The 23,947-nt window shown below is 47.2% G+C and overlaps 1 protein-coding gene across 4 annotated transcripts in view; it reads left to right on the forward strand.

Annotated features, from left to right (window-relative positions):
- Positions 1-9,234: 9,234 nt before the first annotated feature.
- The window catches only part of NINL (ninein like), a 1,017,292-nt gene continuing 1,002,579 nt past the window's right edge, over positions 9,235-23,947 (forward strand). The window contains exon 1 of one of the 4 annotated variants that reach the window (XM_069607820.1): positions 9,235-9,553. The gene's annotated coding sequence lies outside the window, so the exon portion shown is untranslated. The remainder of the gene's footprint in view (positions 9,554-23,947) is intronic. The other 3 variants (XM_069607817.1, XM_069607819.1, XM_069607822.1) reach the window with 3 other exon arrangements.

A 23,947-nucleotide genomic window follows, 5' to 3' on the forward strand; every position in this document is an offset into this window, starting at 1 on the left:
TATCTTGCTTAATGCCAGCCTCCTCCAGCGTCCAAGCACTGGAACAGGCAGTGAACCCTGGTGCACTGCATCCTCTTGTTCCCAAGGCAAGTGTCTTGTCCCTAAGCTATCCTTCCAAATATATATATATTTTGGCTTGCGGAAGCAACAGATGGTTTACTTCAAAGGCAGAGGGCAAATTCATGTAAATTAATCATCTCACCTTGCGTCTATCTACAGTGTGCCTGGGATGCAGGTCTGGCAGTTCTGGGTCAGGTCACACAGTGCCCAGGCTGGATTGGTAGAAGAAGCCACTGGAGCACACTCCTCTCATCACAGGGCCTTGGCTCACTGGATGTGCAAAGCAGACAACGAGAAACACTAATGAGATTTGCGTTCATGTTCTGCTTTCACTGAGTACTACTGCAGGATGCTCAAACCTGTTCCCAGTTATCTAGATGGAGCCCCCATACCCTTCCTGTTGCTACAGTACTGGGTATGAGCTGCACAGTCAGCTCTGCCTCTGAACCCAACCATTCTGGAATTCTTCACTAAAGGACTACCAACCTGTTAGTGATGGCGGCTTCATGGTTTTTCCTCCATCCCTGTTATTTCTTCAGCTAACGAGATCTCGATTCCAGGTGAAAAAAGGTGTGGCATATTTAGCTGCATTTATAACCGCCTTTTTCAGGTGCAACACAGATATCTATCTACTCTTGGGACTGCCTCGGTTTTCAGTAGTCCAGGGGTCACAAGGAAAGTTCTAGGGGTAGCAGAGAGGTAATCGCCAAATGACATCCCTACAATTATGTGCATGCAAACAAGTAATTGCATAAAATGTACAACTATTAAAAAGTAGGTTAAATATGCACCTATGATAAATGTTAAAAGAAAGTATAAACATATTTATAGTACAGAATAACTATATCTTAAAAAACTTAAATTATAATATGCACAAGCATGAATCCTCCAAAAACATGCAATTAAAAAGAAATACAAAGAACATTGAAAAAAGTTAATTAACCATAAATTTACAATAACAAAATATATGTAAACTTTTCAATATCATACTGTACATATAAAATAATAGAACAAACTACTTGTAATCATTGCAAAAATAGAATTTAGTAAACAATAAACATAAAAATAAAACATACACTAAACTAATAAATATTCAAATATTATATACATTATAAAGGTACTAACATTTATTTCAACAAATGACATCAATATATACACTTTTATAATTTACAAAGGTTGCATTTTTTTAAGTATAATAGTCATTGTACTATGCATTCAAAATATGTAAATATGTAATACCTGCTGAATTACATTTTTTTAATTTACTTGTGTATAATCACATTGTGATTTTTACAAGGAAGAACTGAATGTTAATGTTTCTCCGAAGAGATGAAGTTTCGTGTATTTAGTAGTCGACAGATCTTTGATCATTGGTTTTACTGAGGGCAATAGTTAAAAGCTTTGCTGCAGTGTTAGTCCACTCAGCATTTTCCCCCCGATAGTAGTCTGTTCCACCAGACGTCTTCATCCAGAACCGAGGAGGCCATCCCGAGAGGCGAGAGGTAAGCAGCTCTTTCCAGATTTAGTGCTTTGCAGTGCATCAACAGGTGTCTTAAATGTTCAGGCTCTTCAGATGTTGCACAGAGTCTGCATTCCTTATAACTGCTGAACCCATATGCATGCATTTGTAATTGCCTAACCCCAAACCCTCACCCATAATGATAGGCTCACAACTTGTTTCAAGTGTTGGCAATAAAAGGCCGTAGGATTTTATTGTACAGATATGGGTTATGACAATAACAATATCACATATCATGATGGTATCATACTTTTGGGCACCGGGTCCTGAGGTTACCCCCTCGGACCCGTGCCGCCACACACGGGCAGGTTGCCGGCTGACCGTGTTCCCCCAAGAGTATGCCCTAGAAACAGCCCCTGTGAGCAAGTGTTGTATTGATTTCCCGAAAGAAATGCTCCATGCCCTGGCTAGACAGATGGGTGCCGTCGTGGCGGAAAAGGTCTGGGTTGCCTAGTGTAATGGCTGGGTGTTTTATGAAACCCAGTCCTCTTGTCATACAGAATCTCTCTATAGTCCTGTTTAGTTTTCTTCTGGATATGTCTATAGATTTGTAGCAGTTGGCCCCTAGCCATTTCTTTCTTGGTAAGATGGCTGAGAAGTATATTTTGGTACCCCTCCAGTTGTGTGAAATGCCTGCTAGGGAGGAGCAAATTACTTCGCATAGGATGCATCTAGCTGTGTTGACTAGGTTGTTGCCCCCTAGATGGATGATCAGGAATTCTGGTGGGTCCCTGTATGCCACCAGTTCTGCTAGTGTTTCATGGACGTCCGCCCAACGTAGGCCTCTGTATCCCCACCATGAAGTAATGGTGTTTCTGAAAGGTGGCCCTTCTTTAGTCTCTTCTGCCCATCTGCCTGTCCTGAAGATGAATGAGTGGCCAACTATCCATGCTGATCGGAGTGTGGTCCTCAATTAGCCTGTTGTTTCTGTGGTGGTGGGAGGGAGGGAAAAGCAAGAAAAATGATTAGGGAGGATGGCTATATCGATTGCGGTCTGATATATCTTTTATAACAGTCTGACTTCCATCCCCCTATGTTTTTTAGTAGTTGGGTGCTAAACCTCCTTGCCATGCTGCGGTGGCGGCACCTATCCTGAAGGAATGAGTGCCGAAATGTTTGGGATCCCACCCTGCTCTGCTGATTGCTTTCATCAGCACTCCTTTAAATTGGTAGCGGCTTAGGGCCGATGCATCCTTGTGGATTAAAAAACTCTCCCCCACTTTGGGTCGTTGTGCGCAATAGAGGTTGGTGATGCACACCGGGCAGTTTGTTGCTTCATCGATGCAACAAATATTGATGGTTCTTTTTGCACCCGTTTTCGACTGTTGCATTTCTATATTAAACACTCTCCTGTCTCACCCTGATTTCCATGACGCCCAGGCCATTTGTGGCCTTGGTGCTGGAAGCGATGAGTTCACCTACCCGGAAAGCCCCGAAGTAGGCTAGGAAAAAGGCTGTTTTAAATAACATTATCTCGTATGGATGCCAACATATGGCTTCCAAATGGCTTGCTATATGTACCAGTTTGCTGAAATCAAGGGGTCAGCGGGTGTCTACTTGCGGACCCTCTAATCTGCCCCATCCCTTCATTGCATAAGAGGTGAGGGCGTTCTGGGTGGGGTCTGAATCACCCCGTATTTTTGTAAAGTATGAAATTGCCACCAGGTGTCTTTTGGCCCAATCCCTTTTGAAACCCCCGAGCACATTTTAAAAATACTTCTATATCTTTAATCGTTATTAGTTCTACGTGGTTTACACCTGTGGCTTTAAACACTGTTTGCAAACACTTACTGTACTGTGTTGCCGTGGTGCTTGCCACCGCCCTCTCTGCCATCTCCGTTAGGAAGCCTGTGAGGTTGTTGGCACCCGTTGTTGATGTGCCTGATTTTTGTTGGGCATCCCGGCCTGGGCTCTCTGGCGCTGGCGTTGATGCCAATGTGTTGCTGGCACCCCTTTTAGAGGTGCCTGCTTTGTATTGGTTATGCCGGCCTGCACTCTCTGGTGCTGGCGTTGATGCCAATGTGTTGCTGGCACCCCTTTTAGAGGTGCCTGCTTTGTATTGGTCATCCCGGCCTGCAGTCTCTGGTGCTGGCGTTGATGCCAATGTGTTGCTGGCACCCCTTTTAGAGGTGCCTGCTTTGTATTGGTCATCCTGGCCTGCAGTCTCTGGTGCTGGCGTTGATGATGTTGTTGCTACCCGTTTTAGAGGTGCCTGGTTTTTGTTGGGCATCCCGGCCTGTGCTCTCTGGCGTTGGCATTGATGCCGTTATTCTTGTCTTCCCATTATTGCCCAGCATTCTGCTGGTATTGGCGTCATCTGTTCTTGGGCGTGCAGCGCTAGCTCTCGGAATCTTGTCCACTGGAAACGAGATAAGGCATCAGCAATGTTATTATCTGCCCCTGAAATGTGCTTCGCTTTGAGTACAACGTTTCCTTGTAGTGTGACTGTTGTAATGGCTCGTAATACTTTTAATACTAAAGGGCATTTCGTAGACCTTTTGTTTATGGAGCCCACTACAGCCATGTTATCACACCAGATCAAAAGTTCTGTGTTCGCTAGTCGCCTGCCCCAGATGTGTAATGTTAGCCAGATAGGGAATATTTCTAGTAGGGTGATGTTTCTTGTCCACCCTGCTGCTTGCCATGAATTGGGCCAGTGTCCTGCCACCCATTCGGAGTCTAGTATGGCTCCAAACCCCTTGCTCCCAGCTGCATGGGTGTATCGGACCCTGTTTGCCCGGGTATTTAAAGGCGTTCGCCAAAGTAAAGACCCGTTGAAATCTCTGAGGAATTTTCCCCATGTTTCCAGGTCCTGTTTCACCTCTCTGCCTAGCCTGATATGCAAGTGCGGTTTGGTGAGTGATTTGATTTTGAACTCCAGGCTTCAGGAAAATTTCCTCCCTTGAGGTATTATTTTGGATGCGAAATTGAGGCTGCCTGCTACGGATTGTATTTCCTTTACAGTCCCCTTTTCTCTCATTATCAGGTTTTGTATTTTAGCCAAGAGTTCTGATTTTTTTGTTTTGGGGATTCTGCAGAGCCCCTTTGCTGAGTCTATTTCGATCCCAGAAAAATTATGTTTGTGTCTGGTTTGGTGTTTTTTTCACTTGCTAGGGGAATTCCCCACTGAGCGGCCATGTGCTCCAGTTTTACTAAATCCCGGCCGCATTCCTCGGAGTTTGGTGGCCCTATGACCATGAAATCGTCTAGGTAATGTACTATTTTTGTCCCTTGTCTCTGCTTTAGGAAAGCCCATTGAAAAAAGGAACTGAATTGCTCAAATAGTGCACAGGATACTGCGCACCCCATGGGGAGGCATCTATCTACGTAGAATTTGTTGTTAAAAGTGAAACCTAGCCACTGCTGTGACTCTGGGTGGACTGGCGGGAGTCTGAAAGCAGATTCGATGTTCAGCTTCGCCATCAAGGCGTTTCTGCCGCACTCTTGTATGAACCTTACCGCCTCTTGGAAATGCGTGTAAGATACAGCGGATTCTGTGTGTGGGATGCCGTCGTTTAAAGACTGGCCTTTAGGGTAGGATAGGTGGTGGATTAGTCTCATTTTCCCGGGTTCTTTTTTGGGGACCAGGCCTAGTGGAGATATTAAATAGTCCTTTAGGGGCATGGCGTCCCAGGGACCTGCTACCCTGCCCAGTTGCAGTTCTTTCTTGATTTTGGTTTCCACTATCTGGGGGTTGTCCCTGGCTGACTTTAGGTTCATCGGGATGTATTGTGACCCAGTGCCCTTAAATGGGATGGAAAACACTTTGGTGAAACCCTGCGATATTATCATGCTGGTTTCCTTGTCTGGGTAGCTGTTTAGGGCGTCCCTAAAATTGCCCGGGTTGATGGGCGTTCGTCCTGGTTCTAAAACTGGGATATCATTCTTTCTTGGTTGGTAGTCTGGTGCAGTTGCTTGCTGCATGGTCGCCGTTGCAGTTTGTGCAGGCGTGTTTGTACCAGCATTCTTTGCCCCATGTACACTGGTTTTTCCCAAAATTTCTGCATGGGATGTTGGATTTGACAGCCTGCTGTTTGTTCTGTCTGTGGGCATTATTTTTAGCCGCCCAAGGCTGGTTCCTCCGAAAGGGCTGCTCCCCTTTTTTGGATTTATCATTGTCATGGGATTTGCTTACTTGTGAATTTTTGCTATTTTTGGAAGAAGAATGCATGGTATCTTCTTCCTGGGGAGGTTCGGCATTGAGGGTGTATAAATCGTTCTGGACGTCATCCCACTCAATGGCCGGCCTTTCTGACATGCTCCTCCTAAATCTGATGTCGTATGCAAGCCATGTCTTCCCCCTCTGTGTTACTTTTACTTCCCTTATTTTATCAACGTATGCCCAGATCTTCCTACCATCCATGGGGAATTTTTCTTCATATATTGTTGCTAAAATGGCAAAGGCCTGTAACCAGTTGACCCAGTTTTGTTCGACCTGGGCGTTTCTGGCAATAGCTTTTTCTTCTATTTTTTTGGGATCTCTGAAAGCGTCTTTCCCTTTGCGCTGTGCTTCTATTAGGGAAAAGATTTCTATACATTCTTTGGCCCATATGGCTTCTTTGATTGTGGTATCAATGTTCCATGCCAGGCATCTTTTGTATCTATTTAATATCTCTGTTTGGAAAGATTTCATTTTTTGTTCTAATTGCGCATTACAGATTGTCACAATGTCAGTTGTATTGCTGCCGGATGTCCCTGTCGCGCCCCTGTTGTCTGTGCCTGGCGTTGTCCATGCTTTTAGGGCCCCTGTTGGATCAGTTGCTGGAGTTGTGGAGGCTGTTGTATTTATAGCTGTGGGCGCTATTGGCAACTGCTGTACTTGTTGTGGCGGGATTGCTATCGGTAGTGTTAAGGGTGGGTTGACAACCGTTATAGTAGGTTCTATGGCGATGGAGGGGTTTGAGGCCCCAGGTTCCCTTGTGGGCGGCGTCTGTTTCCCCCATATTTCTACCATTAGTTGCTTTAATTCCGCTACATTCTCGCATAGTTTTGACAATTTTTTGGTACCTTTTCTGGCGTCTTCGGATATTTTTCTCCTTTTTAATGGTGCAGAAACCTCGTCGTGGCTGGGTGGGCTGGTAATTCCTTCCCTAGGTAGGCCGTACATGTTTTCTCTAACCCATGCCCATCCGTAGTGCTCTGCCGCTTCGATGGCTGCTAGCAGTTGTGGTGATTTGGGCTTCTGCACCGGTGTTGGGGGTGCCCGTGTTTTCCGTTTGGGCCCCATGTTTTTCTATGCCTGCTATAGGGAAAACAAAAGGGTTTTATCAAGGGAGTTAAACCGTTGTTATCGGCGAGTTCTTTGCGCCTGTTCTATTTGTTGCCCGTGCTGGGTAACTGTTGACTGGTGCCTTCTTGCCCGGGTTTCAGAAAATTGGGCAGCCCCAAGGCTTGATTTACTGGATTTAAATAATTGGTTTCGCTGGGAGGTCGCCCTGCAATATTACAGAAATTATTTTAATTCTGCAGTCTTTTGGCCCGCCGAGCTTGGAACTGTGTTCGCCAGATCTGCGTGGCTGTCAAGCAAAGACGAGCTCCCAAGCTGGCTTGTGACTCTGCCCGAGTTTACAAATGGCTTGCGTTATCTTGCCCCGTCAGCCTTATAACGCGGGGGTTCCGGTCCACTGTAATAAAATGTATCTTTTCCGGACATAAATGTCTATTTTTCCTCCCTCGTAGCCCCAGCGCAGTGGCTCACCTGTAAAGTGTTGAATCGGAAGCTGTCCGCGCCGTGCTGTTCGAGTGCCGCTTCTCTTTCGTTCGCACTGGTTTTGGGGATGATTCCGCAGCACGTGTCTTTGTTTGTTTTGTTTTGGACATGCTCGCCGCTTGCTTTTCGTTCTATGCCGAGAATGTTGACATTGACAGTGTCCGCGCTGGCCGTTCGGTTGCCGCTTCTTCCTTCGTTAAAGCTGCATAAATTGCTTTGAACAGTACAATGTTCAGGAAGGAAAAAGACACTGCGATGTACAGTGAACTTCAAAGATTTGCTAAAGAAGCAAGAAGATTTGGAAGACACTGAGTAAACAGTGAACCTCCTGTTTGCTTGGGTCCCCGTTCAGGGTCCACAAACAGATTGTGTTTACTCTGAGCATGCTGCTCTCATTTATAGGACCCAGGGAGGCCCTGGGTCTTTGTTGTGTATGTGTTGGGGGCTGCTGTTGTCGCCGCCCCCGGCCAGTAGCTGACTGTCTGACCCCCTGGTGGGGGCAGCACTTTGAACCTGGGCCCTGCCTGATGGTTGTTTTCCTTATGGCGCTTAGCACCTTGCTGTTTGGAGGAAGGGTGCGAAGACTGTTCGCACCTTACCCTTCCGAGGCTTTTGTGCTGCCGAGACTGCGTGTCTCCGTAGGTGGGGGGAAGGAGAGGAGCAGGTGCGGGGAGGTTGGAGCTGCCCCTCTCCCAACTGCCGATGGTAACAGCAGTTACCCTGCCTCGCTTGTGGGATGCCCATGCAGCATTTCCCAGACCCGGACTGCAGTCTGATACAGAGAATTTCCCGCGTGGGGAGTAAGTTCAGGCGTGCTCTTAAAAAGATCTTCATGAGGCTTTTGTCTGGAAATGTGGCACAATATGGCAGTGGGACTTTAAGCTTGTTGAAGCTCGGCAGCAGATGTGTGGTTAATTTGTTCGCCTGGGCTTTTTCAACAGTGTTGATCCATTCCAGCAGTTCCATTTTGTATTTTATTCTCTGTGGATTTGATGCAAGTTCTTCTTCAGTGCATGCTATTTCTTCTAGCTTTGCTTTTTGCTTCTTGGCACATTTTGTGAATTACATTTAATAAATAAGGCAAAATGTAAATACGAACACAAGCAGTGCAAATGTAATACACATTAAAAACATAAATAAAAAAGGTGTAACATTTGTATTAAACATGAATATTCACACAACACATTACATCAGTTTCACTATAACACATTTTATATGTTATGTTATGTTAAGTTAAAGGTACTTATATAGCGCACTGTCACCAACGGAATTGGTCCCCAGGCGCTCTTATCAAAAACTACATATTGCAAACCCAAGACTCGGCTAGTTAAGGTTACCCTAATATTTGATTATAATATCATTTGATTTTAAATATATTGATAAAGCTTATGTTCCTACCTTAATATTATTATTTCTAACGTTTGAAAACGTTTACGTTTTTTGTCGGTTTAACCTTGTCTTTAGTTTAAAAAAAATCAAATAATATATACATATGAATGTATGAAAATATGCACGCACAGAAGAAAAAACAATAATTCATGTTAGAGCTACAATGAAATCCTGACAAAAAAGCACTGGAACGTAAATGTTATAATATAAAGTGATAAAACTTGTGACATGCCTATGTCGCCTTAATTCACACGTTCTCACATGACACTGCCCGTGTGCTGAAGTGACATTACATAAGGCATTGATAATGACATCTTTCCTGGCCACAGTCATCTACATGTTTATAAAGCACAGAAAGCAGTACTGCTCCTTGGGCCTAGGACACGTAATAAAAATGTGTGTGCCCTTTCCTGATCATGGCAATTATGTTCATTTTGAATTGGATTCGAGTTCAGGGGGTCGGCCTGCAACATTGCTGGGGATAGTGGGGTTAATCCCTGTGTCCTGCTTCCAGTGCCTCCTCCGCACCAGCAGGGGAGGCTGCTGGGATGTGGTGGCGGGTAGGCGGAGGCCTGGAGGGCCCTGTGAGAGCCACTCCGCCAGCAGCGAGCGAGCGAGCTAGGCCGGCAGGGAGCCAGGAGAGGAGGAGAGGGATGCAGGGCTGAGAGGGAGAGCAGCGGCGCTGGAGGAAGGCTCTGCTGGCCCACACACCCCTCCCCTCCTCCACGCACTAAGCTGTGAAACCCGAGGAGAAGCGGAGCAGGCCGAGGAGGACGGGCTGGGGTGAGGGAGCCCGGGGCACAAAGCGGCTGGAGCAACAAGCGGGTCCTCGGGAGCATGGGGGAGCCGCCGGAGGGGCTGCGAGAGGGAGCGAGGTGAGTGCTCAGAGGCCAGTGGACAGTACCCCCGTCGCGGCTCTGCTGCCTGAGGGGGAAGGGGGCAACTTTCCGAGCGTGTCTGTCTGCCGGCACTCTTTGCAGCGCTGCGCGTGGTCCCTGTCACCCCCCCCCTCTCCGCTGCCCTCGCGCACCACTGCCCATGACTTTACCCCGAAGTCCATCCTTTGCCTTTCCCCGCAAGTTACCCCAATTCATACTCTCGGCCGAGTCCTTTGCCATCAAGCATAACCCAATCTGCCCCCGTGTTGTTTCATTGCCAGGCGTGTGCAGGGACGATAGTTGTGGGGTGGCGGCAACTGCGGTGCCCAGGTGTAGTAGAGGGGGTATCGTTGTCTTTTTCTCTGGTGTTTTTTTCTGGCTGTGTCCCGTTTGCGCCGTCGGGCAGTGGGTTATCGGATGGTAAAGGGTTAACCTCTACTTTTCACGTGAGGTTTTAAATGTTTACAACGCACATTGAATATTCCATTGAAGTCCCGACAAAGAAGTCCGATCTCCAGTTGTCAACCGAGAAACCTTCCCATGCGCCTCATTTAATGTTCGCTCTGGGTCTTGTAGTCGTGAGTTTGATGTGTGGAAAAATACCAGTGCCAGGGTGGAAATAAGAGTGCAAGTATGTGTACGCGTAATAAAGCGCACCTGGCGGGGGCAGGCACGTACTGAGAGGTCGCCTTTTGCTGTCTGTTCAGAAAGGCTTGCTGTGCGTTATTGGCGGCGGAGCGCACGATGGCTGCTCCTGACGTGGGTGCTCTTGCTGCCTGGTGAGTGTTTCCATAGGTTGCCGGGACCTGGCAGCTGCTCCCAAGGGACACACGGAGTAGAACGCCGCTGTGCTCTGCTGCCTGCCGCGCCCCCTCCCCCCTCCCCTGGGGTGGGCAGAAGGCGCCTCTGTTAAGCTGTGAAGAGAGATACTGCGTTTGGAAATCTACCTAAGGACCAAAATGAAAGCGCTACAACTATAATTATGTGCAATAAAATATCGTCCAGGGGTATCATTATTTACAAAGCAAAACATAGCAACCCCAATTTTAAAAACTCCAGGTGTGTATCTTTTGGGCATCTCGCGCCAGAAACAGCGATGCCCCCTCTCGCCAGGCTCTCTGTAGTGACTTGAAGGTAGGAGTCTGAGTGTGTGTGTAAGGGAGGCCTGTGAGAATGCTGTGTGGAACGTGGAGGGCTGGAGGCCTGGGGGGTTCTAAGGATGTCAGCTGGGGACCCTCTCCCACCTCCATGCTGTAACGAAGAAGAATGAAGCATCCTTCATTTGCAACCTACCTGGGTCAGTCTGGTTCCTGCTCCTTGTCCTTTACCTGACTCAGGATACATCACTCTCCTATTGTCTCCAGAGCTCATCCTCGGACGCACGCACCAGTGCTTCTCCCGCCGGGAGCGAGCTCTGCTGGCTACCCAGCGTCCACTTATGAGTTTGCAAGCGGGACGTTCACTTCATACGTCTTGTCTTTCACCTTTCTTCTGGCTGGGGCCCCATATTTCATCCAGTGGGCATTCTCCACCCTGACCTGTGCCGCCACCCCCGGGTTTACGGGCTCAAGCACAGCCCTAACATGCTAATGCCTTGAAGATGTTGATGGTGAAAAACCCAATGCCCTTGGTTGAAGTGTACGCTGTCCTGGTGGACTAGGTCAGGCGAGTTTAACGATAACTCCCACCTCCTCTCTCTCCAATGAATCTTAAACCTTTGTGTTTGCCAAATCTTATTCAGTTTTCTCCTAGATGTCTCCGCTGCTTTTCTGGAGATGGCTCCCCTCCAGTGCCTTCTGGGCACTATTTCTGATAACGGAATTGCTGTGTTCCTGCAGCAATGCGCTATGCTGCCCAGCTTTTCCCACATGACTTTAAGCAAATATTTTCTTCCCCACCTTGGCAGGTCATTTCGTCCTAGGTGTATTAATAGGCATTCCCGGGAGGGTCGCATTAGATCAGAGGGTCTGTTGTGGATGTTCTCCCACAACATGCTTGGGGTCCCCTGTGATGGTCTTTAGAAAAGGCAGGCCTTGGTGTACGTCTTCCAGCCACCTGCGTCACAAACGAAGAACACATCATCCAAGCCAAGCCCGAAAGGGACGCTACATGCTGGAGAGAACACACAGGGTTAAATCAATCTTGTTGATGTTTTTTTATAGCTCCCCAATCTCCACCCCCCTATTTGCTTCACTCCCTTAGGTCCCAAACCCCCCCAAGTTATGCTGATGTTGCTGCCCCTATGCAGAAGGAATGGGTCTCAAACTCCGCTGCATTCCAGCCTGACAGTTTTATTGCCTTCTTCAGGACCACCTAACACTGAAACCTGCTGAGGCCCTGCCGTCCTTGTGGATCATCAACTTTCTCCTACTTGTGGCCGTGATTGGAGGAATATCTTTGTGCTACATATTGACCAGTGCATTGTTACATCTATGCAATACAAGTTTATCAACCTCCCTTTTCCTTGTTGATCTGTCTTGGATTTTCTTATAAAAATAGTAAATCTATCTTTTCATATGCGCCTGTCATCTTTTGCTAGCCCATCGTCTACCGATGTGCCCCTGGCGACTAGCTCTCCCATCCAATGCCTTGCTGCACTGAATCCTTTCATAAAGTTCACTCTTTTATTCCCCACCTTTCTGTCATGCTCTTTTCATAAGTGCGCTCTTATTTCGAAGCAAAGTTCAAATGGACATTCTTCATTTATCTTTCATCAGGTAATAGCTTTGCCCGTATTTCATGCAGTTCAATGTTCAATATGCGTTTTTTCAAGTTTTCATTCAGTTCGGTATGCAGTTTGCTTCATATGGTACTTGGTTACTTATGCATAGCCCAACGGAGCGCTCTGGTTTCGACTGTCCCCTTCCTGCACTCACCGGATCTCAGCGTTCCTCTACGGCAGCCTTGCGGCTTCCCTTCTGCTTCGCCGGCTGGCGGCCAGTGTCTGTGAGCCCTACTCGTACTCTGGGTGCTTCCTGCACACATGCAGGCTACTCTGCTCCTCTTCCATGGACGCAGACAGTGTCTGTTGTCCTTTCTTTCTTCTTTGTTCGCAGCTCCAGCTGCTTTCTCCTGACCATAGATGCTCTGACACCTGCAGCAGTCTTACGGGCCAGTTCACCCAGGGATTTCACAGTTCCTCTGGGACTTCTGCTGGCGTCCTGGCTTCCTCTCGGGTCCCACTATGTCTGCCGCCTCACACACAGGGTACCCTGATGGTCCCTCCCTAATAGTCAGCCTCTTGCTGCTCTCTTCCTCTCCTTTTATGCACCTGCAACCACTTGACAGGTTGGAGGTGTGATTTCTCAATTGGATTTGCCTGACTGTGGTTAGAGAGACATGCCTGACCTTCACAGTACTTTGTAGGCATCTTCCTCGTCCCAGTACTGTCATATGTAAAGTGTGGGAAATTGAGGGGAGATGTTTGACAATAGCCCATAAAGGCTGGCGAAGGGTTAGGTTGGTCTTCAATAGGGAAAGGGGATACAATGTCTTGCCTGTGGGTACCCTGCTCCCAATCCCCAAGGACCCTCCACCCAGTTGATCCTCCCTCGCTTCTCCACCCCAGGGCCAGAATCCAAAAGCGATGGCCTTTCCCTGGCCACCTGAGAAGAAGATCCAGGGTGAGTAGGAGTGAGGATACCCTCAGCTTTCTCATAGTTGGGAGGGATGGCCTGTGGCCCTGGAAATGGATGGAAAAACCATGTGTGAAGCCTTCTGTAATGAAACTGCCAGTCTCTTTGCCTGGGAAATACTGCAACCATGTTTTAATTGCTTCCACCTTTACCAGAGATTTCCCGAATGCAAAATCTCCTTCATGGAATTTTGGCTTCGAACTGCCAAGGGGTAACTGTTGGGCCTGTTTTGTGCACTTGGTACTACTATGTTCTTTGCCACACTTGCTGTAATCTGCAATCTGTTCCCCAATTGCAGGCACCTTTCTCAAAATTCCAACCTATTGTGGAGGTCGTGTGACAAGGCCCACCTACCCCTCCTTGCATTGTGGGTGATAAGTGGTGTTGCGCTGGCCATTCGGCCCCCCACGGGTGCTTCCTCCGAAGGGCTGCACCCTAAACTGTTGGCAGTTGCTCTCTCCATACTTGTAATAGCCATTCCCAAAGTATTTCCCTGACTGCCTGCCTGTGCTGTGTGGCGGAGACTGTGCCGCCTTTGCCGTCAATACGTTGAACATATACAGATCCGCTTCCTCTTCGTCCCACCCCAAATCAGGATAGCTGTCCATAAGCAGGAATAACTCCTTCTCGTAATTGAGTCCTGCATCCCCAGCAAATGTCCTATGGTCTTCCATCACCCTGTGTTCATAGGCTATCAAGGCGGTGCCTTCCTCGGGGAGTTTCTCTAGCATTGTGGCTGCTAAGATGTGAAACGCTGACGACCCTTTTTGGAAGCTCTGTTCCACTGGTGTTTCGTGTTTATTTTCATCCTCCTCCTTCTTTTCTTTCTTTATTTTTTATTTATTTTTTTGGCGTTCTTTGTTAATGTCAAAGCCCCTCTTCTGGAATTCAAGGAGTGAGAAAATTCCAATAAAATTCTTTACGCTAAAATGTCTTCTTTACCTTCCTTTCAGTGTGCCAGGCTAGTGTTTAATAGATTTTTCTGTGCCCATCTGTATCCACTGTATCCCTCCCCTACTTTGTTCTAAATACCCTCACACTTTACCACCTATCTTTTTCTCCCCTATTATTTTCATCCCCCCCTCGCCCCCCCCCCACACACCCCTTTTTTTGGCTTTTCCGCTAACCCAAGCCCTCAAATGCCTTTTATTTTCATACTCACTTGTGCCTGTGCTGTCACTCTCACTCTCCCTGTGTCAGAGGAATCATTGTTGGCCCCTTTCCTCTTGTTGTTTTTCTTATGTGTTGTGCTCTTGACGCTCTTTTGGGGTGTGCTACCCTTCCTAGCTCTGCATAAGCGCCCGCCCGGGAAAACTGCCTGTCTCGCGCAGCCTCGCAACTTCCTGGCCTCCGGCCATTCGGGGCCCCAGGACAGAGGTTGCTCTAATGCAAGCTGTTGGGTGCTCCGTCAATGGTGGCACAGGCAGGATAGAGACTTTAGACTTGGCCAGAGCTTTACGTGCTATGGGGGGACACAATGGGAAGGGGGCATAGCCCGAAGGAGAGGCAGAGGACTTGGGCAAGGGCCCCCTGCCCCAAACATAAAGTACATCGTGAGGCCCAGCCGCCCCACCCGTGCATGGGTCGCCCGGCATGGCCTCGGGTGGGGTGTGGGGGGGGTGGTCGTCTTGTTTGCATGCAGTCTGCATACTGTAAATGGAAAACTCCCTCCGGAGTTTCCAAATAAACTCCTCCCCGTAAATAAATCACGTTCTGACTGGAGGGGTAAGGGGGGGATATAAGCAATTCAATCGGCGAGTAAATCGCCTTCCTTCTGTAAGTAAATGAGCAGGCCCTAATGTGCTTAATAGCTTGTAGCTGCTCTTGGAGGGTTTGGCGACCTTCGACCTGCCTGTCCCATTATGATCTGTAGCTATTAACCCTACAAGAAAGGGCTCAAAGTAGGCCCATATTCCACCCAGGCAGAGCTCTCAAGTCTGCTGGGGTCGGGTGTCAGAAGGTCATTCAGTCATTTTTGCTTGGAATTCTGTGACTTGCAGTTTACCCAACTTTGAAATACATAAGAAAAAACAACCAGTCCCAGAATTCAAAGGGGTGGGGGTTGCATGGGCTTGACAACCATGGCTCTGCTCTGCTTGGGGAGGCGCCAGTTTTCTCGAATTTAAGTCTGTGTCACTTTAAATCTTTAAAGATAATGATGTGTTATTTATATAGCGCCTTAATCCAAAGCGCTTTACAGAGCACATATATTTTACACACAGTGACCACCTAACCGAAATTGGTACTCATTTATCGACCTCGGAAGGATGAAAGGCTGAGTTGGCCGTGCCGGGATTTGAACCGGCGACCTGCAGATCACGCTCAGATCGCAGCAGTGAGCGCTCAACCCACTGAGCTATCTTACAAAATGTGCTGGCTAAAGTCAGACCTCAAGGTGTTCAGTTATCCCTGACCTCTTCAGCCGACCCTGAAATCACCCAGGAGAACACCTGTGAGAAAGGGGCACCAATGTAAACGATTTGGTGCTTTGCATGAAATCAAAGAGCGTTTTGGGAACATAAGAACACACTTTTATGTATGCCAGTACCCTACTAGTAAAAATGATGGAAAACTACGAGACATATATACACATTTAGAGAGCACTATCCTTTGGGAGTCAAGTCCTGGCTGTCCTGCTTCCCTCCATGCGTTTCTTTCATGGTGTCTCTATCACTCGCAGGCTTTTGACTAAAATCACGGCAGGGTCTAAGTGGACACTGGGAGCCTTGGCTTCCCTCCATGATTGTTTGTTTGTCAAGTTGTCCCTATTGCCCTCACAAGCGTTGACAACAATTATACACGGGTATCTATCGACTATGGGAGATATTCCACCAGGTAGTTCTGTGGCCTCCGCTAACCAGAAAGCTGGATTAATCTAGGATGTTACTCAGAACTGCACACTACGTCCCATCCATTTTAAGTTGGGAAGGACTCTGTTAACCCTTTTTCACCCCCTGAACTGCCCCCGTCGATCAGACAGTTCATGGGGTGTAGAGATGAGGCATGAAGGTATTACACATAACATTAAAAAACAACTGCCCTGTCCACAACAATCCAAGAAAGAAATGATCAATACATGCAGAGAAAATGCCCTTCCGTCCTGCAGTGAGGTCATAGCAGTGGATTATGAATTCCATAATGCCCTGCAGTGACATCACAGCAGGGGGCTCCATTATTCAGAAAGGGAAATGGATGCTAGTGGATTGACATGGAAGCTATACCCATCAGTTCTGTTATGTATGCTTCTGATTCGCAGTCCTGGACATAACACCGGAATGTCCTTGTATGCAAAGTCTTGGGGGCTGCTACTCAGGTCTGCCCATTTTTTTTTCTGTGTCCTCCACATGTTATCCAAAGAATATATCACACGTGTATTGACTTTGTGCCTTTGGTTCATATGTAAATAGTTTCATGTCAGTCACATATTGCTTACATAGGAAATTGCATATTTTGTGGTGCAGATTACTCTTACTTGGGAGTGACGCCTGTAACTCGGGACCCTGTTTAATTCCCAAGCTATGCCACATCCTTGAGTTCCCATATTGAGATGACTACCCTCAAGGATTGTACTCTTGTGGTGGCCCTCGCTGCTGCCTCACACATGCCAGCACTGCCCCACAGAACTCTGGGAATGTTTTCGTCCGTCTTGGAGTAAATGGCCTTGTTATGAGGTTTTCAGCATCTTTTATGGTGTCGGTTGGTCACGAGGCTGCATATAGGATCTATACGACCTCTTTCACTTGGGTTATTCTATTCCAGAACAGTTTTGATGGTCTCTTCCCCTCCGTTCTTACCCCCACAACCCCTCTTTTAATTTCCAGCCATGACTTCTTGCCTGTTTCTTTCAAAGCGCAGTATCCCCCGCCACTCCTTGCACAATGATCGTTAGGTGGGCTGCAACCAACCCTTTGCTATAATCCTGAGTGCCTGTAGCAGGTCACTTTTTCCCTGTCTGTGTGCGAGATGTCAGAGTGGATGTGATATCCCTGTGCAATGCTTATTGCCACTGTGTTCCACCCAGGACAGTTGGAAATCGGTTACCTGGCTGGTGGCTACCGGTGGGCCCTACTTGTGTGTAGTTCTTACATGCAAATGAAACCTAAAGGACTCGCCTGAAGACTGGCCTGTGGCTTCTTTTCAATTCACGAGAGAGCCCACTACAGTGCCCTGCACAAATGGTGTCCTGTGGATTTTATCTGCTGGCAGGTTTGGCAGAGGTGTAGCCAGATTTGCCAGACAGTGGGGCCTGAAGCTAATGTAGTTGGTCCACCGCAGTGACATTAACATCTGTAAATGCCCACACAGCGCTCCTGAGGGGGCATTTACAGATTTTGGGTGGGCCTTGCCCGCACAGACCCTACCGTGTCTACGCTTCTGGTGTTTGGGACATCTGATGTGATGTTGTGGGGGACAAATCCAGTTACATCGCAGAACTGGTTAATGGGTCTCTTGGCTCGCGGGCGTCTCTTTAGACTTGACCAGTAGACTGTCCCTGGTTTCTCTTTTTGCCCTCTGTACACCTCTAATCTGATGTCTAAAACGTGTCTCCCAGCTGCTCAGCTAAGCAGAGATGATTTGTAAGTGGTCCAATTGGCACTTCAGCAGGAACGACTGTCTGCTCCTAGGTTACACGCAGCTTCATGAAGCCTCCGTGCCGATATAACTACTTTGAGCTTCAGTTGGATTTTGGGGTAACACTCCCCTGCAAAGGGACCAGAGAACACAGGGTAGAAATTGTAGGGTGCTATGTCGCTGCTGTGTGTAGCGTGGAAGACCCGGGTTGGTTTGACAGCACTAGCTACTGAAAGCGACTTTGAACTCTCCAGGCCAACTAGTACCATGCAATTATACCTCTGCAGAGTTCGAAATTGAGGGCAGCTGGGAGCTACTTGGCTGCTGCTTCTAGCATAGTAGAGCCTTGGTTAGCCTGAAACCAACAGCTACCAGGAGCTACTTTTGGCTCCGAGGTCCAACTGGTGCCTTCCAAACATGTAAATGTAACATTCACTTTTAGTATTTGAGAATGTTAATAAAAAAGAATGAGAAGATATCGAATACACAGTTAAACAATGGTTCATACAAAATGGACACAATGTTAAAGGAGCATCTCTGGTAGCTCCTTGTTCCCCTGAGGTAGCTCCTGCCTACTGGGTGATGCTGGACACCCAGGAGCTGGTTTTCACTCCTGCTCATTGAATCTCAATTCCAACCCCTGCCTATGCAACGTTCACTCTGTGTCTGGGGATGGGTTGAAAGGACCAAATCATGGACTAAAAAGTGTGCCTGCCATGTGGACATTGTATTTGCAGCAATGTTCTAGCTTCTCGTTCGCCAGTGGCGATGCTTCACACCCAGCAACTGCTTTTAGCCTCGGCTCATCATTTCTTCAATTGGATCCACAGACTAAATATATTTTCATATATAAAGCTTTTGAAGTGCTTTGTGTTCTCCTGTATTAGAAATTGAAGTGCAACGTTCCATGTAACTTACTTAGTGGGCATTTCACCCTCCAGATGGAGCCCTAAGGATTTTCATCCCAAAATCGTGATGTATGTACAAAGTGTGGGGTGCGCCCACCTCTGCGCTCCAATAGCTGAAGCAGGTTCTTGGCTGGCAACTGTTCAGGATGATCTTCCAGGTAGATGCGGTATAGGAACGAATCCAGTATTTGTCTTTCTGTGTAATCGGCTTAGGCACGTTCCTACAGAATATGGACCGAGCTGAAAGTTGTCCAGTCTTGCTCATGTGCCAGAAGACCACCATGCCGTGGGCTTTCTTTCCTGGTGGACGGCCTGGACCTCAAGTCATGCATCATTGGTGCATTTTAAACAGAATCATATTGGGTTCATATTTACAGATTTGAGCGTTGTTTCCACTGGATTTTTTTGGTGGCTTTTAAAGTGGTTTATTTTTGGGATCCACTCAGTAACACACTTTGTGTTTTTACTGCGATGCTGCTCTGCACGCAGTACTGCTAGAGGCCATGTGCTGGTTATATGTAGAGTGTTGATTGGCCACCTGTGGTTATTTCTCATCAGAAAGGGGCATCTTCTCGCCTGAAAGGTTTGGGTGCTAGGTAGGTGTACCGGCCGCTTCTGTGGTGCTTTGCTCCTGTCAGTCTTCCCACTATGTTACTCCAGTGCTGGAAATAAGGCACTGAATATCTCCCCTGATGCAGCTTGACTGCTTGCGGTAGAGGTTATCCTCTGTTGGGCACTGGCTGCAAGGACATCTGATCCAGAGAGGCAGTCCTGCACCAACGCCGCACTCTCGCCACCCACAGTAGCGCCTAGTGATACAGGGCTGCCTACTGGTAGGACTCATGTCGGGGAAAGTGGCCACCTGCAATCTTCTTCTGTTGGCAGACTCCTAAAATGCGGCAGTAATAAGGTCCAGGGTCGTGGTGTCTGGTGATTCTGGTTGAAGCATAAGCTGTTCATTCGTGTCGGGTCTACAGCCGGGCATTCAAGCAATGTTGCAGAGAGATGGGAGCAACACGCATGCTTGCTCTGGGTTGGGTGGTGCTGCAGTTTGATTTTCTTGCACAGTCTTTTTCTGTATTTTGAATGGGGTACTTATGCCTATTTTAATAGGGCTGCGGTTAGAATTTTTGTGGAGTGGCTTTGGCTCTTGAGGACCGTACTTGGAGACTATGCTAGGGGTTTAAAGTTAAATAGGGAAGACCAGAGTTTTGGGAGTTGACTTGCTCAGCAACACTGATCACATATGCAAGCATTTAATTTAATTGCTCTCTTGTTCAGTAGGCTTCCAGAAATGGCTAACAATTGGTGCTGTGACGTGTGGCTAGTGATTTCAAAGGGCCTATTCTACTCTCACAATACATGCAGAAGGATGTTTTTTTTTCAAAACATATTAATTTCAACAACAAAAAAACAAAAGAAAAAACCTACCAGTTAACAGCAATTATACATTCCATGTCTCATGTACAATTTCGTGATGTGTCCACCGCCCCCCTGTGTAGAAGGGTGTTTACTTACATTTTTGTAAATTCATCACAACATTGATGAGATTTGGTAAACCTACCCCAATGCTCCAGTCACGAGAATGTCTGCTTTACCACACTGATGAAAAGCGATGTGGGTGAAGAGTGTATGTGGTTGTTGCATCATTGAGTGCTGCCTTGGGTTGATTAAGCAGCTACCCTACAAGGCAATAACATTGAACTCCTATGGGGTCAAAATGCAAGAAATTAGTTTGATATGCATACCCATGGTCCTGTGCTCTTTGGTTCTGAACTTGGAGAGTACATCAAGTTTAGTTTGTTTATTTGTAAAACGCTGCCGAACCCTCGGGTAGCTGGGGCACTAATTCTTTAAGTACAGCAATGGTTACAGAATGTTGCACATACAAATAGGTGAGAATGGTACATTCCAGTGTGGTTCAAAGGAGCTGGTTACAGAGTGGTCCTGGGAGAAGCATAGTATATTACGACAGGGCGGTTACAATTAGGTTTGCAGTATTCATAACATACATTAGATTGATCAGGCCGGTAATAGAATAGTTTCAGAAACATGAGTGCGGTATTGGATCCGTTGGGAAAGTCTAAGAGCCTGAGTCTCATTATTGTTGGGTGCTAAGCAGATCCTTGACTTTGGCTCTAAATGACCAGAATAAGGTATCGGCTCTTATAGCCGTGGGCAGTGCATTCCACTGTTTGGCTGCCTGTGCAAGGCATAGCTATTAGGTGCCAGCTGTGACATGTTATAGAACTTGCTTCATTTTCTCTCCGGACGACACATGGTTGTGTTTTTTTTCTTTAGTGTCCCCATAATATTTATGGGGTTGATAATAGATTTTGACAATTACAATTGATTTTCATGCCTCTGATTCAGGAGGCGTAGCATTTTGACACGCCCCACACCCCCTCATCTCCATGACCTGTTGGCGCTATCCAGTGTGGGTTTTGAAAGCTATTTTGACTTGCTCTGGTTTGTTTTATATCCGATTGCCAGTCTGTCTATGCGTTATCCCGCTACTCATTGCTTTTAAGGGATATATCCAATACACAGTTATTATGATGTTCATGTGCAGGTTGTTGGTTTCTTCAATAGTTACTCGGAGGAAGAGTCTGGAATGTGTTTGGGGGAAATTCTATTTGATTTAATCTTTCTTGAAACCAATCTGGGTTTTATTTGATGTATGATTTTAGCTAGGGTGCTGGGTTTTATATCTGCAAATGGACTCCAATCTTTGTCCATATTCTATTTTAGTTTGTACGTTACATGTTGCTCATCTACTTGACGCGTGTTTACATCTATGCAATACTCGCATTAGTATCAAGTTGTTCACAGAAATTGTATACCAGTTACATTTTTACATAATGGGGATTGCACTGTCAGCATTTGTACAGGGTTGGTGGCCATTGCACCAGTGGTTATGATGTTGGTGGCCGGAGGATGTTGGAGCCGGCCCCCAAAATGTTACATTTTAATGACGGTTGCAATGAAAACCCCCTCTAAAGGTCTGTTAATCATTATTGACTAACTCCCTTTAAGGTGCTCAGTGTTAGGTGCAGTTCTCTACCCATTGAGCATTGTTGCTTCAACGGGGGCCTGTGATCCCAAAGCGCTCTTTTACGCTCACAATTTCCCCCATATCCATTTATTTGGTAAATGACTAATTTGCAAAGAGATCGATTCAAATTATTGCATTAATTGTGTTGGTTGGATTTTGGGGGTGCAGTGGCAGTTATCAAACCTTTTACCAGTTTGCTCTGCTCAGATGTCCTTTGTATGGTGTTTGAGGAGACGATCCTATTTTTGGGGGCGGTGGGCCTTAGCCTGAAGACTTTATTTCTGAAACACTCCAAAAAAGCATGCGCAGGCCTAACTGTTTCATGCCCAAGCTCCCCAAAAGATGTATATTGTTAAACTCCGTTGCTAAAAAAAAAAGTAGTGGCACTCCGTTTGTTTACCATTTTAATGAAATCGGTGATAGAAATGCAGTGCACACATGCGGTTTTACTGCCGTCGCCCCCCGACGCCCGCAGTGTCTCTCCCCTCCCCCTCCAATCTTTGTATAGTTTGAGATGAGCACGTTTTGTTATGCATATCATTTATAAGAATAGAACAAACCTATTGTCTCGTTTAGTATACAGGACAGAGGCTGCATCCTTTCTGGTGTGGGCTAGATTGGAAATGCAGATTTGTTGTAAATCGGTGCACTCCAGACAAGCAGATACATTTGTTTGCAACTAACTACTTTATTTGCGGGAAATGCGGGAAATCGTGCAATGAAGCCCCCCCCCCTCCCCAGCCCGTAAGTCTGGCATGCTAGCACCCTTCTCATGATCAGCATGTGGCGAGGGAGATTCTCACCCTGGCAATTGTGACCACATCTAGTTACACCCAATTGGTGGGCAGTTTAGTTTGCAAACTCTTACCCCCTCTTGTGCCCTTCACGCACAGATAAGTGTATGTTAATTGTCGGAGCAGCAATTTGAAAGGCTGTTCGAGCTGATAACGCCGTTTGGCCTGTCACAATGGAACGGCACTGGAGAGCGTGTGAAAAACAAAAGCCCAGCGCCAGTCCTCGCGCAGGCTGCATCTTCCCTTCTGTGAGCCTCTGTGCGCGTGTGCGCATGCGCCTGGCCGTGAAGCAAAAGAGTCCCGAACTACACGAGCATTCGCTGGCGGGGCGCACTAATATGGGCACTATTGGAACGATAGACTGGTACACGTGCTATAGTCTAAGGTGTGAGAGAGTGAACGTAGGGGGGGTTACAGTCACAGGGGGCCCACTATGGAGGGAACCATGAACGCAGTCTAATATAGTTGGTGGTGTATCGGCGCCTATGCGCCTGTAGACGCCATGTTCCTGTCAGTTTCCTGTGATGGGACCTTTCTGGCTGCACTGTCGAGTCAATGGGGCTGTATTACCGAGTCTCTGGTTGTGCTACTTCCGCCGTGAGAGAGGACGCATGTGTCTTCCCCTTCCACACAGAAGACCCCTGATGGCGGCAACGCGTTAAGTAACCCCTCCCTTAGTTTACCTGCCTCTCTCTGCTGACTCCCTCCCTCCTAGAAGAGCCCAACTGTAGCAAATAATTAAGCAAATCCTTCCTCTCAAAGAAAGGGTGGCAGGGGGAGGGGTAAGCCCTATTGCGTTTTCCCACAACGAGGAATGCGACGTAAGTCTCCTCCACTGGTTGCTGTGCTCCTGCTTTGATGTGGCCTTGTATCTAGCTCTGCGTCACGGAGCTTCCTTTACGCCACAGACCTATAATAAGAGCCTGCGTATCATTTCTCGGCTCCAAATACATTGTATTGAGCAGTTTTATAACCTGCCGTGAAATGTATCTATATGGAACAATGAAAGTTGATGTGTATCCTTTTTTTTAAATCGCACAGAGCTCCACACCCGAGGCAGTAATATAATGGCACTGGAATGATCATGTAGCTGCAATGCTCTGCTTTGTTGCTCATGTTAAGAAACTTTTATTCTGCACCATTAGTCAGCGTTGGAGTCTTGTGGTGCCGGTACCTAGGCCAGGTTAATGGCATATGATGCCCCACCAGAGCCGAGTGGCATACTCACCCGATAACCCCTCAACACCCACCCAAAAGCCAGCTCTGTATGGGTCCTTGCAGGGACTTGGCCACGGCTACCGACCTTCACATTGGCAAAAATGCACACACATTCTCAACTCCTCTGACTAATCTCCCATACCACGGACTTCGGTCCTCCAAGGGCTTTCTTCTACAGCGCTTTTTCCCCATACCAATGGGGATAGGGC

This window comes from Ambystoma mexicanum, chromosome 4q (genome assembly GCF_040938575.1).
Source record: "Ambystoma mexicanum isolate Mex_15411 chromosome 4q, UKY_AmexF1_1, whole genome shotgun sequence".
Classification (NCBI taxonomy): domain Eukaryota; kingdom Metazoa; phylum Chordata; class Amphibia; order Caudata; family Ambystomatidae; genus Ambystoma; species Ambystoma mexicanum.